The 5,224-nt window shown below is 39.3% G+C and overlaps 1 long non-coding RNA gene across 1 annotated transcript; it reads right to left on the bottom strand.

The window, feature by feature from the left end:
- Nucleotides 1-2,400: 2,400 nt before the first annotated feature.
- Nucleotides 2,401-4,959, bottom strand: LOC124657882. Its single transcript, XR_006988910.1, has 3 exons — nt 4,839-4,959; nt 4,323-4,387; nt 2,401-2,798 (listed from the first exon to the last, which is right to left on the bottom strand). It is a non-coding gene; the product is annotated as an uncharacterized LOC124657882 (long non-coding RNA).
- Nucleotides 4,960-5,224: the final 265 nt, after the last annotated feature.

Below are 5,224 nucleotides of genomic sequence, written 5' to 3'. Positions count from 1 at the left end.
TATCACTATGAAGCATAGCTTGTTGACAAGGAGGTTGGCTGGTTGAGCTCTTAGTGAAACTCCAACGACTTCTCGCAAATGGATCTAGGTCGTCCAAGACAGTGGATTTAAAATAAAGAATTTAAATCGTTGGCCTTCTTCAGCTACGATATTTTTTCTCATTTTGTTGTATGGCGTGTTTGCGTAGGGTTCGCGCTGCCGAACGAGCATGAGAGACCATTTCGCCTTCACGACCGAGGTAAGTTCTTCTCATATTCTCTCGTACAACACCTACTCGCTTTTAGAGGTAAACTACTCCTTCACATCATCCACTACTCCTCCTTGAGCCTCCTGGTGAAGTGTTCTTGTCGACGCCTGCGGTGGCCATGGCCTCCTGCACCTTGGTGCGGTGGTAGGATATAGTTGGCCTCTAGGCTGCCCAGATACGGCGATAGGGATACGGATACTGATACGAAGATAAGTCAATTTTTCAAAAAATGTTGATACGGGGATACGTTTATAATAACCGATCTAAGAAAATAGGAGAAATATTTTTATAAAATAGGGTAGTTTAGTAGCATTAATAAGATGATAGAAATCTTTCTTCAGACGCCTCAACTTTGATATAAAGCTGCCAAACATAGGACGGGTCGCATTTGAACACGATGTGATTCCTTCTAGGATATTTTGAGCAAATATGGTTAAATCCTTTCATAGCTTTCTTTATATTCATGAGTTCTTTAGTTGCATCTGAATCCACCTACAGGATCCAGCGTACACCCGTATGGCTTTATGATGTCTACGTGAATTTACAAATGGTTGTTTCATGTATCATAGAGGAATCCGTGATGTTCTTACAGTTGCCCGAATTATTTTTATTTTTTGAAAAATATACGTGTTCTTAGGTATCCGTAAGTATCCTTGTATCGGATACGCGGATACTCCCGATATGTCACTTTTTCAAAGTATCGGTGCATCCTAGGTTGGCCTAGCTCACAGGAGGACATCTACCTCTAGGAGATGATGTTGTCTGCTCAGCAGCACGGTCACGTCAGCACGACGGGATATACTATTGCATTTGGCGGATGGAGAAGGGCAATAGTCGTGGGGAAAAACCATGAACGTGCCGTGTTCGGGTAAGTCCATGCAGCGGGCATACGGTAAACATCAACTGCCTCAGAAGGGGGGTGGCACCAATTTATGGAGAAGAATGACGACCATTTCTATATAGATTTTACCAATCTTAGCGATATATGGAATTAATGTTTTTCATTTGTGCTATCGTAGCATTTCGTGTGCTCCAACGGAACCATTGTACTTTGTCCATTACATGTAGAAAGATTCTTAGTATGTGGAAGCAAGTTAACACAATGGACCAATATCCTGTACCTCGTAGGAACAAATCAATCCCAGGAATAACATCAAATTTTATTTTGGTAGCTAGTTCCTCCCATGTGGACGTTCTGCACGTTGTACTAGTGGCGGAGCCAACAGGGTGGAAGGGTGGGGCGGGGACCACCCTAAGATTTGGCCCAGCCCATATGTCTTATATAGAAAACAAGAAAAAATAAGAAAATCCCAATCCAAATTAGGCCTGCCCCACCCTAGCAAAATGGGCTGGATTTGTACTCAAATGTAGGTTACAAAGATTTCATATTAGCTTTCCTGCATTACTTTATGTAAAAAAAAGTACTCCCTCCGTTTTTATTTACCATCTATTCTGAGTTTAGTCAAAGTTAAACATTTTTAAGTTTGACTAAATATGTAGAAACCATATTAACATGTAAAATACAATATTCGTATTACTAGAACCACCATAAGATGTATTTTCATATTATATAGACTAGCAGAATGCCCGTGCTTCGCTACGGAGTAAACGGAAGTTAATATCTTTCAGATGTCGGTATATACCTAAGAGCAGGGCCAGCGCAGTATACAATTTCTGCACGTGCAAGTAAAAGCACCTTTGGCGTTGGAGATTTTTTACCAGTAGCATGTAGCCTTTTTATCAATTCTGTGCAAACTACATATTGATGCTCTAGAAAAGCTCAAGCTTGAAACATCAGAGAGGGAAAAGAAGGGAAGGCAAGACATGTCAGGGCGTTAGAAAATTCAAACCTAGGCTTGAGAAAAAATCAGAAGCTAGCTAAACTCATAACAGAACTACGTCAATGAGATTTATTTCAGAATAGAGTTTGATGCGAATACATCAATGTTAATAATACAAGATTCAACATAAGGTTCTAACTTTGACGGAAAATAAGCTCAAATCTTTAGCATTTTGAACACAGAAAAATGAGCTAGTCTCTAGTCTAGTCTGTGATTCCAAAAGGTTTTCTTGATTCACTTAATGTTGAGAAAATTGTAATCAGAAATAAATTGGGTACATAACCCTTTCAGAACTCCCAAAAAAACAGAATATGAACAGATACCATGAATCAACAGAAAAATTACATGTACAGCAATTGCTTTAAGTTTGTCATAGTCCCAAACAACTGAAATCTACATAGTCAGAAACTGAACTAAAGTTAGTCATGTATCTGCTTGTACAGTACATTTTGTAAGAAACTAATTGCAAATCTGCAGCTCTAGCTATCTTTCCCAAAGGTTGAGAATCCTGAGTATGAAGCTAAGAAGAATATAAAGAAATGCATTACGTCAGCTCCTTCATTCCAGTTCTTCTGAAAACATAATAGATAGCACCATCTGCCGTTTCACGGTGAAGTTCCAGAGTAGCACGACCAGTGCGGGGGCGTGGCCACTGAGCAAGTAGTAGGTGCACAGGTTAACGGGACAACCCCCATCGCCACGCTTCAATTCTAGATCAGCCGAAAATGATGCGCTGCAATAAATTATGGAAAGCTAATGTATATCTAAACTTGAGACATTAAGAGAAATGTATTTCAAATATTCAGCTACCTATTCTAAACACTGGGCAACACACAAATGCCAAGTTTGTGCGGAACTCAAATGGAAACTATCCCTGAACCAAATTAAAGTTGGACACTGCATGATTTCCTAAGCAAGCGCATGAATCAACAAACAGTTGAGCAGATAAAGCATCCCAAACCATGTAATGGGATGAACTGTCACACCGTGTGATATCCCCATCTACCTCAAATTCGTCCTCTTCAGCATCATACACCACTACTTCCCCTACTGAAAAACATGACACTAATCAACATACCAAAACAGGAATGGGAGAAAAACATGACTGAATTTTGAAAAATATCTCTACAAAGCATCCAAATGAAATGAACGGGGTTTAGCAGAAGCATCAAGATGGAATTGAACATGTTTATGTTCCATTTTAGTTTGGACAAGAAAAAAACTGATCCCAAAATATCATGTTGCATTAGGATCTCATCCAACTGAAATGAACATTTAACGCAAGCATCAAGCTGGAACTGAACATATTTATGTTTCATTTTAGTTTGGACATTGACAAAACTGACCCCAAAAAATCATGCTGCATTATGTCCTTAAGTAGTCATGGACAATGTTCTTCCAACAGAGATTACACCATTTCAACATAGCTATCTAAATTGATTGTTCCGTTCAGACTACCGGCATCAAACAAAATCAATCTTGCTTTGCAAATTACACTACCTGCTATAGCTCTTGTGAGTAGCAAAGAGATTTTTCGATCAGCTGAACCGAGTGTACGCCGACACTGGGTTGGGGCTTTGCCAAGTGAAAAAGGACCGAAGAGTTCTAAACCTCCCATTCATGTCGGCTCTGCCTTCATCAAGAGTACTTGTATAGCCAAAAGCGGTGGCATTAAGAATAAATCTACATGAGTATATGGTTTGATCAGTAGAGTAGCTGCTCATTTGTTGTACTTAATGTGTTTACCACCCCTAAACTACTCAAACGGCAGGTATTTTTTTTATGAGTTTGCTCATATGGAAACATGATGATGAGATGGATGAGGAGATAAAATAACATTTACCTCTGCTATGTACTCCGGAAGCTGTTCAATGGCATCATTCACCTGGAAGATCATATGCCCAAACACTCGCAATCAGCTATTTCATCCCTACAAAGAAACATGCAGAGAACACAATCAAATCAAGAACATCAACACATGAGCCACTGTAGAAAACATAATATAAATTCATTCACCTATTATTTTAAGCAAGAAGGTCCATAAAGTAGAGGTATCGTGTATATCTCGTATGGCACAGCTTTTCGACCATTGATTAATCAGTTGTAGGTCCCTTCCACAAATGCTTGCTCAAGCTCGCTCAACTGCATATTTGATGCAAGGATAGTCTAGGGCTCTCATAGGATGGAGTACCAGTTCAGGGTAGAATTCAGCTATTTTGTTCTCAACCATCTACCTGTGTGATATCCCCATCTACCTCAAATTCGTCCTCTTCAGCATCATACACCATTACTTCCCCTACTGAAAAACATGACACTAATCAACATACCAAAACAGGAATGGGAGAAAAACATGACTGAATTTTGAAAAATATCTCTACAAAGCATCCAAATGAAATGAACGGGGTTTAGCAGAAGCATCAAGATGGAATTGAACATGTTTATGTTCCATTTTAGTTTGGACAGTAAAAAAAACTGATCCCAAAATATCATGTTGCATTAGGATCTCATCCAACTGAAATGAACATTTAACGCAAGCATCAAGCTGGAACTGAACATATTTATGTTTCATTTTAGTTTGGACACTGACAAAACTGACCCCAAAAAATCATGCTGCATTATGTCCTTAAGTAGTCATGGACAATGTTCTTCCAACAGAGATTACACCATTTCAACATAGCTATCTAAATTGATTGTTCCGTTCAGACTACCGACATCAAACAAAATCAATCTTGCTTTGCAAATTACACTACCTGCTATAGCTCTTGTGAGTAGCAAAGAGATTTTTCGATCAGCTGAACCGAGTGTACGCCGACACTGGGTTGGGGCTTTGCCAAGTGAAAAAGGACCGAAGAGTTCTAAACCTCCCATTCATATCGGCTCTGCCTTCATCAAGAGTACTTGTATAGCCAAAAGCGGTGGCATTAAGAATAAATCTACATGAGTATATGGTTTGATCAGTAGAGTAGCTGCTCATTTGTTGTACTTAATGTGTTTACCACCCCTAAACTACTCAAACGGCAGGTTTTTTTTTATGAGTTTGCTCATATGGAAACATGATGATGAGACGGATGAGGAGATAAAATAACATTTACCTCTGCTATGTACTCCGGAAGCTGTTCAATGGCATCATTCACCT

Source organism: Lolium rigidum, chromosome 5, assembly GCF_022539505.1.
Source record: "Lolium rigidum isolate FL_2022 chromosome 5, APGP_CSIRO_Lrig_0.1, whole genome shotgun sequence".
Lineage (NCBI taxonomy): Eukaryota > Viridiplantae > Streptophyta > Magnoliopsida > Poales > Poaceae > Lolium > Lolium rigidum.
Note: the sequence above shows the minus strand (reverse complement) of the source record. Positions and strands in the feature narration are given on the sequence as shown.